Below are 10864 nucleotides of genomic sequence, written 5' to 3'. Positions count from 1 at the left end.
TAAACCTAAAACCTATAACCTATAACCTAAACTAAAACCTATAACCAAAACCAAAGCCAAAACCTATAGCCTAAACGCGAACCCATTCTCAAATCCAAAAACCTATAACCTAAACCTAAACCTTAACCTAAACCGTTAACCTATAACCTAAATCAAAACCTACAACCTAAACCAAAACCAAAATCTATAACCTAAACATGAACCCATTATCAAATCCCAAAACCTAAACCTTAACCTAAACCTATAACCTATAACCTAAACCCGAACCCATTCTCAAATCCCAAAACCTATAACCTAAACCTAAACCTAAACCTATAACCTATAACCTAAATCAAAACCCAAACCTAAACATAAAACCTAAACCTATAACTTATAACCTAAATCAAAACCTATTACCTTTCCCTAAACCTTAACCTAAACCTATAACCTATAACCGAAATCAAAACCTATTACCTTTCACTAAACCTTAATCTAAACCTATAACCTATAACCTAAATCAAAACCAAAACCAAAACCTAAAACCTAAACCTATAACCTATAACCTAAATCAAAACATACAACCTAAACCAAAACCAAAACCTATATCCTAAACCCGAACCCATTCTCAAATCCTATAACATAAACCTAAACCTAAACCTAAGCCTGAAACCTATAACCTAAACCAAAACCTATAACCTAAACCAAAACCAAAACCTATAGCCTAAACCCGAACCTATTCTCAAATCCAAAAACCTATCACCTAAACTTAAACCTTAACCTAAACCGTTAACCTATAACCTAAATCAAAACCTATAACCTAAACCAAAACCAAAACCTATAACCTAAACCCGAACCCATTCTCAAATCCCAAAACCTATAACATAAACCTAAACCTTAACCTAAACCTATAACTTATAACCAAAACTTATAACCTAAACCCGAACCCATTCTCAAATCTCAAAACCTATAACCTAAACTAAAACCAAAACCTATAGCCTAAACCCAAACCTATTCTCAAATCCAAAAACCTATAACCTAAACCTAAACCTTAACCTAAACCGTTAACCTATAACCTAAATCAAAACCTATAGCCTAAACCAGTACCCTTTCTCAAATCCTAAAACCGATAACCTAAACCTAAACCTTAACCTAAACCTATAACCTATAACCAAAACTTATAACATAAACCCGAACCCATTCTCAAATCCCAAAACCTATAACCTAAACCTAAACCTATAACCTATAACCTAAACCCGAACCCATTCTCAAATCCCAAAACCTATAACATAAACCTAAACCTTAACCTAAACCTATAACCTATAACCAAAACCTATAACCTAAACCCGAACCCATTCTCAAATCCCAAAACCTATAACTTAAACCTAAACCTAAACCTTAACCTAAACCTATAACCTATAACCTAAATCAAAACCCAAACCTAAACCAAAAACCTAAACCTATAACCTACAACCTAAATCAAAACCTATTACCTTTCCCTAAACCTTAACCTAAACCTATAACCTATAACATAAAACAAAACCAAAACCCAAAACCTAAAACCTAAACTTATAACCTATAACCTAAATCAAAACATATAACCTAAACCAAAACCAAAACCTATATCCTAAATCCGAACCCATTCTCAAATCCTATAACCTAAACCTAAACCTAAAACCTATAACATATAACCTAAACCAAAACCTATAATCTAAACCAAAGCCAAAACCTATAGCCTAAACCTGAACTCATTCTCAAATCCAAAAACCTATAGCCTAAACCTAAACTTTAACCTAAACCGTTAACCTATAACCTAAATCAAAACCAATAACCAAAACCAAAACCAAAACCTATAACCTGAACCCGAACCCATTATCAAATACCAAAACCTATAATCCAAACCTTAACCTTAACCGAAACCTATAACCTATAACCTAAACCCGAACCCATTCTCAAATCCCAAAACCTATAACCTAAACCTAAACCTAAATCTAAACCTTAACCTAAACCTATAACCTAAATCAAAACCCAAACCTAAACCTAAAACCTAAACCTATAACCTATAACCTAAATCAAAACCTATTATCTTTCCCTAAACCTTAACCTAATCCTATAACCTATAACCTAAATCAAAACCTATTACCTTTCCCTAAACCTTAACCTAAACCTATAACCTATAACCTAAATCAAAACCAAAACCAAAACCTAAAACCTAAACCTATAACCTATAACCTAAATCAAAACATACAACCTAAACCAAAACCAAAACCTATATCCTAAACCCGAACCCATTCTCAAATCCTATAACCTAAACCTAAACCTAAACCTAAACCTGAAACCTATAGCTTAAACCAAAACCAAAACCAAAACCTATAACCTAAACCAAAATCAAAACCTATAGCCTAAACCCGAACCCATTCTCAAATCCAAAAACCTATAACCTAAACCTAAACCTTAACCTAAACTGTTAACATATAACCTAAATTAAAACCTATAACCTAAACCAAAGCCAAAACCTATAACCTAAACCCGAACTCATTCTCAAATCCCAAAACCTATAACTTAAACTTAAACCTTAACCTAAACCTATAACCTATAACCAAAACTTATAACCTAAACCCGAACCCATTCTCAAATCCCAAAACCTATAACCTAAACCTAAACCAATACCTAAAGCCTAAACCTGAACCCATTCACAAATCCAAAAACCTATAACCTAAACCTAAACCTTAACCTAAACCGTTAACCTATAACCTAAATCAAAACCTATAACCAAAACCTATAACCTAAACCCGAACCCATTCTGAAATCCCAAAAACGATAACCTAAACCTAAACCTAAACCTTAACCTAAACCTATAACCTATAACCAAAACTTATATCCTAAACTCGAACCCATTCTCAAATCCCAAAACCTAAAACCTAAACCTAAACCTTAACCTAAACCTATAACCTATAGCCTAAACCCGAACCCATTCTCAAATCCCAAAACCTATAACCTAAACCTAAACCTTAACCTAAACCTATAACCTATAACCAAAACCTAAAACCTAAACCTGAGCCTATTCTCAAATCCCAAAACCTATAACCTATAACCTAAACCTTAACCTAAACCTAAACCTATAACCTATAACCTAAATCAAAACCCAAACATAAACATATAACCTATAACATAAATCAAAACCTATTACCTTTCCCTAAACCTTAACCTAAACCTTAACCTAAACCTATAACCTATAACCTAAATCAAAACCAAAACCAAAACCTAAAACCTAAACCTATAACTTATAACCTATATCAAAACATATAACCTAAACAAAAACCAAAACCTATATCATAAACCCGAACCCATTATCAAATCCTATAACCTAAACCTAAACCTAAACCTAAACCTAAACCTATGACCTATAACCTATAACCTAAACCAAAACCTATAACCTAAACCAAAGCCAAAACCTATAGCTTAAACCCGAACTCATTCGCAAATCCAAAATAACCTAAACCTGAACCGTTAACCTATAACCTAAATCAAAACATATAACCTAAACCAAAACCAAAACCTATAACCTAAACCTGAACCCATTATCAAATCCTAAAACCTATAACCTAAACCAAAACCAAAACCAAAACCTATAACCTAAACCCGAACCCATTCTTAAATCCCAAAACCCAAACCTAAACCTAAACCTAAACCTAAAACCTAAACCTAAACCTATAACCTAAAATCAAATCCCTAAACCTTAACTTATAACCTAACCTAAACCTATACTTATAACCTAAAACTATTCTCAAATCCCAAAACCTATAACCTAAACCTAACCTTTCCCTAAACCTATAACCTAACCTCAATTCCCTAAACCAAAACCTAGACCTAAACCTAAACCTATAGCCTAAACTCAAATCCCTAAACCTTAACCTATAACCTAACCTAAACATATACTTATAACCTAAAACTATTCCCAAATCCCAAAACCTATAACCTAAACCTAACCTTTTCCTAAACCTATAACCTAAACTCAATTCCCTAAAGCTAAATCTACATCTAATCCTAATCTCAACTCCCTAACCTAAACCTAAACCTAAACTTGAAAACCCAAACTTAAACCCAATCCCGAACCTGAACCCGATTTCCTAAACCTAAACCTTAACCTATTCTTAATTCCTATAACCCTAAAGCTTATAACCTAAACCTAAACCTTTACCTAAACCTAAACCTATGACCTAAAACCTTAACCTAAAACCTATAACCTAAACTTATAACCTAAATCAAAACATATAACCAAAATCAAAACCTAAAACCTAAACGTATAACCTATAACCTAAATCAAAACATATAACCAAAACTAAAACCAAAACCTACATCTTAAACCTGAACGTATTCTCAAATCCTATAACCAATAACTTAAACTTAAACCTATAACCTATAACCAAAACTAAAACTTATAACCTAAACCAAAACCAAAACCTATAGCTTAAACCCGAACCCATTCTCAAATCCAAAAACCTATAACCTAAACCTAAACCTTAACCTAAACCGTTAACCTATAACCTAAATTAAAACCTATAACCTAAACCAAAACCAAAACCTATAACCTAAACCCGAACCCATTCTCAAATCCCAAAACCTATAACCTAAACCTAAACCCTAACCTAAACCTATAACCTATAACCAAAACCTATAACCTAAACCTGAACCCATTCTCAAATCCCAAAACCTATAACCTAAACCTAAACCTAAATCTTAACCTAAACTTATAACCTATAACCAAAACCTATAACATAAACCCGAACCCATTCTCAAATCCCAAAACCTATAACCTAAACCTAAACCTTAACCTAAACCTCTAACCTATAACCTAAATCAAAACCTAAACCTAAGCCTAAAACCTAAACCTCTAACCTATAACCTAAATCAAAACCTAAACCTAAGCCTGAAACCTAAACTTATAATCTATAACCTAAATCAAAACCAAAACCAAAACCTAAAACCTAAACCTATAACCTATAACCTAAATCGAAACCAAAACACAAACCTATAACCTATAACCTAAATCAAAACATATAACCTAAACCAAAACCAAAACCTATATCCTAAACCAGAACCCATTCTCAAATCCTATAACCTAAACCTAAACCTAAACCTAAACCAAAACCTAAACCTAAAACCTATAACCTAAACCAAAACCTATAACCTAAAACAAAGCCAAAACCTATATCCTAAACCCGAACTCATTCTCAAATCCAAAAATCTATAACCTAAACCTAAACCTTAACCTAAACCGTTAACTTATAATCTAAATCAAAACCTATAACCTAAATCAAAACCTATAACCTAAACCAAAACCAAAACCTATAACCGAAACCCGAACCCATTATCAAATCCCAAAACCGATAACCAAAATCAAAACCAAAACCTATAACCTAAACCCGAACTCATTCTCAAATCCTAAAACCCAAACCTAAACCTAAACCTAAACCTAAACCTAAAACCTAAATCTAAACCTATAACCTAAACTCAAATCTCTAAACCTAAATCGAAACCTAATCCTATAACCTAAACTCAAATCCCTAAACCTTAAGTTATAACCTAACCTAAACCTATACTTATAACCTAAAACTATTCTCAAATCCCAAAACCTATAACCTAAACCTAATATTTCCCTAAACCTATAATCTAAACTCAATTCCCTAAACCTAAACCTATAGCCTAAACTCAAATACCTAAACCTAATATTTCCCTAAACCTATAATTTAAACTCAATTCCCTAAACCTAAACCTATAACCTAAACTCAAATACCTAAACCTTAACCTATAACCTAACCTAAACCTATACTTATCACATAAAACTATTCCCAAATCTTAAAACCTATAAACTAAACCTAACCTTTCCCTAAACTTAAAACCTAAACTCAATTCCCTAAAAAGCTAAACCTACATCTAATCCTAATCTCAACTCCCTAACCTAAACCTAAACCTAAACTTGAAAATCCGAACTTAAACCCAATCCCGAACCTGAACCCAATTTCCTAAACCTAAACCATAACTCATTCTCAAATCCAAAAACCTATAGCCTAAACCTAAACCTAAACCAAAACTTATAACTTACACCCGAACTCATTCTCAAATCCCAAAACCTATAACCTAAACCTAAACCTAAACCTATAACTTATAACCTAAATCAAAATCAAAACCTAAACCTATAACCTAAATTAAAACCAAAACCAAAACCTATAACCTAAACCTATAACCTATAACCTAAATCAAAACATATAACCTAAACCAAAACCAAAACCTATATCCTAAACTCGAACTCATTCTCAAATCCTATAACCTAAACCGAAACCTAAACCTAAAACCTATAACCAAAACCAAAACCTATAACCTAAACCAAAGCCAAAACCTATAGCCTAAACCCAAACCCATTCTCAAATCCAAAAACCTATAACCTTAACCTAAACCTATAACCTATAACCTAAATCAAAACCTAAAACCTAAACCTATAACCTATGACCTAAATCAAAACCTATTACCTTCCCCTAAACATTAACCTAAACCTATAACCTAAAACCTAAATCAAAACTAAAACCTAAACCTAAAACCTAAACCTATAACCTATAACCTAAATCAAAACATATAACCTAAACCAAAACTAAAACCTATATCCTAAACCCGAACCCATTCTCAAATCCTATAACCTAAACCTAAACCTAAACCTAAACCTAAAACCTATAACCTAAACCAAAGCATATTACCTAAACCAAAGCCAAAACCTATAGCCTAAACCCAAACCCATTCTCAAATCCAAAAACCTATAACCTAAACCTAAACCTTAACCTAAACCGTTAACCTATAACCTAAATCAAAACCTATAACCTAAACCAAAACCAAAACCTATAACCTAAACCCGAACCCATTATTAAATCCCAAAACCTATAACCTAAACCAAAACCAAAACCAAAACCTATAACCTAAACCCGAACCCATTCTCAAATCCCAAAACCCAAACCTAAACCTAAACCTAAACCTAAAACCTAAACCTAAACCTATAACCTAAACTCAAATCCCTATACTCAAATCCCTAAACCTTAACTTATAACCTAACCTAAACCTATACTTATAACCTAAAACTATTCTCAAATCCCAAAACCTATAACCTAAACCTAACATTTTCTTAAACCTATAACCTAAACTCAATTCCCTAAACCTAAACCTAGACCTAAATCTAAACCTATAGCCTAAACTCAAATCCCTAAACCTTAACCTATAACCTAACCTAAACCTATACTTATAGCCTAAAACTATTCCCAAATCCCAAAACCTATAACCTAAACCTAACCTTTCCCTAAACCTATAACCTAAACTCAATTCCCTAAGGCTAAACCTACATCTAATCCTAATCTTAACTCCCTAACCTAAACCTAAACCTAAACTTGAAAACCCAAACTTAAACCCAATCCTGAACCTGAACCCGATTTCCTAAACCTAAACCATAACCCATTCTCAAATCCAAAAACCTATAACTTAAACCAAAACCAAAACCAAAACTTATAACCTAAACCCGAACCCATTCTCAAATCTCAAAACCTATAACCTAAACCAAAACTAAAACCTATAACCTAAACCCGAACCCATTCTCAAATCCCAAAACCTATAACGTAAATCTAAACCTTAACCTAAACCTATAACCTATAACCTAAACCAAAACCTATAACCTAAGCCCGAACCCATTCTCAAATCCTAAAACCTATAACCTAAACCAAAACCAAAACCTATAACCTAAACTTGAACTCATTCTCAAATCCCAAAACCTATAACCTAAACCTAAACCTTAACATAAACCTATAACCTATAACCTAAATCAAAACCTATAACCTAAACCAAAACCAAAACCTATAACCTAAACCTGAACCCATTCTCAAATCCAAAAACCTATAACCTAAACCCGAACCCATTCTCAAATCCCAAAACCTATAACCTAAACCTAAACCGTAACCTAATCCTATAACCTAAACTCAAATCCCTAAACCTTAACCTATAACCCAACCTAAACCTATACTTATAACCTAAAACTTTTTCCAAATCCCAAAACCTATAACCTAAACCTAACCTCTCCTTAAACCTATAACCTAAACTCAATTCGCTAAACATAAACCTACACCTAATCCTAATCTCAACTCCCAAACCTAAACCTAAACCTAAACCTAAACTTGAAAACCCAAACTTAAACCCAATCTCGAACCTGAACCTGATTTCCTAAACCTAAACTATAACCCATTCTCAATTCCCTAAAGCTATAACCTATAACCTATAACCTAAACCTAAACCTAAACCTAAACCTAACCTAAACTTATAACCTTTCCCTTAACCTTTAACTTAAACCTAAACTTAAAACCTAAATATATTCTCAAATCCTTAAACCCAAACCTACACCTAATCCTAATCTCAACTCCTTAACCTAAACCTAAACTTGAAAACCCAAACCTAAACCCGATCCCGAACCCGAACCCGATTTCCTAAACCTAAACCTTAACATATAATCAAGTTCCCAAAAGCTATAACCTAAACCTAAACCTATAACCTAAACCTAAACCTAAACCTAAACTAAAACCTATAACCTAAACCTTAACCTATAACCTAAACTTAATTATAACCTATAACCTAACCTTAACTTAAACCTATAACCTAAACCTAAACCAAAACCAAAACCTATGATCATATGGTGAGACCATTTCTTTTGTGTCAATTTCATTCTTCATTGAGTTTTTTTTTTTTTAATTCATTAAGAAAAAAAAAAAGTGGTTATACATGATGCACTTCTTTCACTGTCTTTCTTTTCCCCAATGGGCATTCTAATTTATGAATGACATGACTGTTTGTAGGATGATGGAATATACGAAGCTGTTGAAATTTCAGGGTGAAGTTGAGCACATTTCTCTAATAAAGCCAAAGATTTGTATTTTCAGCATTATTGTAATTGTAACTGTAATTGATTGAATGAATTGGATTGTAATTGATTGAATGAAGGATTGTAATTGTAATTGATTGAATGAAGGATTGTAATTGAATGAATGAATGATGTAATTGATTAAATGAAGGATTGTAATTGAATGAATGAATGATTGTACAGGTGGTAATTGAATGAACAAATGATTTAATTTTTTAATGTACAAAATAGCTACGGATATTGACCATAGCCACTAAATCAGACAGGTGTAGCCTTTTCAACTTTGGCATATTGCTACGGTCTTTTAGCTACAAATAATATTCGTAGTTGTTTCACGTTTTCGCTACAGATATAATTGCTATGGATTATATCTGTAGCTGTTTTAACCTATAGCTACGGATTAAATCCGTAGCCATAGGTTCCAGACCTATTGTTACGGCACCTACGACGACGGTAGTGAAACGGACTAGCTACAGATTTTGTCCGTAGCCATAGGTCTATGGCTACGAATTTGGTCTGTAGCCTTTGCCCTTTTTTTAGTAATGATAGTGACTAGCAAAGTCGCACGGCGACTCAGCGCATCGGCTACCTTGTTCTGTTGTCCTGATTTATGTTTTAGCATGAATGTGAATTCCTGCAAAAAGAAGATCCAACTAGCATGCACACGATTAATGTTAGCTTTACTATTAATGAATTTGAGAGCTTGATGGTCCGTGTAAAGTATGAATTCCCTTTGAATCAAATAATGTTGCCAGTGTCGCAGTGCCTGGACCACCGCGTATAACTTGATCTCATATGTAGACCACTGCTTACGTGCATCGTTAAGTTTCTCACTGTAGAAGGCTACCAGCCTACCTTCTTGAGACAAAACTCCCCCAATTCTGACATATGAGGCATCACATTCGACTTCAAACAGTTTATCAAAGTTAGGAAGTACAAGAATCGGGGTCGTAGATAATCTGCACTTGATTTCGGCAAAGCTCTTGTTGGCTTCGTCAGTCCACTGAAACTGTCATTTCTTCATGCAATATGTGATTGGTGACACAATGGTACTGAAATTTCTCACGAACCGACGATAGAATATCATCAGTCCATGAAAACTTCACACTTCGTGAATATTTGTGGGAACCGGCCATTCTCTGATTGCCTTCACCTTTTCCTCATTGACCCGAATGCCCGTGGATGTTACGACTAACCCAGAAACAATAGGCTATTAGTCATGAAGCTGCACTTCTTTAAATTGAGATACAGTTTATTTTTAGTAAGCACCTGAAGGACCTTCTTGAGGTGTTCCATATGCGTAGTTTCGTCTTGACTGTATATCAAAATATCATCAAAATAAACCACAAAGAACCGCCCAATGAAAGGTTTTAGAACTTGGTTCATCAATCTCATGAATGTGCTAGGCGCATTCAAAAGACCGAAGGACATGACCATCCATTCGTACAATCCTTCCTTGGTCTTAAAGGTCGTTTTCCACTCATCACCCGGCCGTATTCGAATCTGATGATAGCCGATCCTTAGGTCTAATTTAGAGAATATTTTGGCACACTCTAGCATGTCCAGCATATCGTCCAACCGTGGTATAGGAAACCTGTATTTTATGGTGATTTTGTTGATGGCTCGCCTGTTGACACACATGTGCCAACTCCCATCTTTCTTTGGAGTTAATAGAGCTGGTACAGCACATGGACTCATGCTTTCTTGAATAAGACCCTTACAGATCAACCCCTCTACTTGTCCCTGCAGAATCTCGCACTTATTCGGACTCATTCGATAAAGAGGACGATTAGGAAAACTAGACCCAGGGACAAAGTCGATATGGTGTTGGATATCCCGCATGGTAGGTAACCCATCGGGAAAGTCATCGGGCCAGATTTCTTTGAATTCATGTAGCAGGGGCCTTAGTCTTTCAGGGATGATGGTAGGCTCGAGTTCTTTCCC

Source organism: Magnolia sinica, chromosome 9 (genome assembly GCF_029962835.1).
Source record: "Magnolia sinica isolate HGM2019 chromosome 9, MsV1, whole genome shotgun sequence".
Taxonomy (NCBI): Eukaryota; Viridiplantae; Streptophyta; class Magnoliopsida; order Magnoliales; family Magnoliaceae; genus Magnolia; species Magnolia sinica.
This window is presented reverse-complemented; position numbering follows the sequence as displayed.